We start from the raw sequence: 421 nt of genomic DNA on the forward strand, positions 1-421 counted from the left end.
ATCTTATGATCCATGACATCAGGACGCATTATAGGTACTGCCCTGTATACATCGAAATTTCTAAACGACGTTCACTCGTTCAGTCACCACTAACTAACTGACTAACCACTATCAGAGGCTCCTCTGGCAACCAGTAACGACCAAATATCAAGCAGGCAAGCAAAGAAGCAAGCAAGCATGTCTTCAGCCACTCAGTCGTTCGAGGGCCTTTGGCGGGCAAAGAACTCAGTCAGAAAAGTACAAAGGACATCGAGTCGCGTGTCTGAACTCCGAAACGAACTTATGAAGTGCTAGAGACGGTGGTTGTTGGCAAGCATGGCAAGCTAGGTGAAGAAGAACTGAATGGACGAACATGAGGAGAACGACGAGGAGGGAAATCGAGCAAGAGCATGCAGAATTGTTCGACAACCTTTGCCGAACT

Source organism: Tigriopus californicus, chromosome 1 (assembly GCF_007210705.1).
Source record: "Tigriopus californicus strain San Diego chromosome 1, Tcal_SD_v2.1, whole genome shotgun sequence".
In the NCBI taxonomy this organism is placed as follows: domain Eukaryota; kingdom Metazoa; phylum Arthropoda; class Copepoda; order Harpacticoida; family Harpacticidae; genus Tigriopus; species Tigriopus californicus.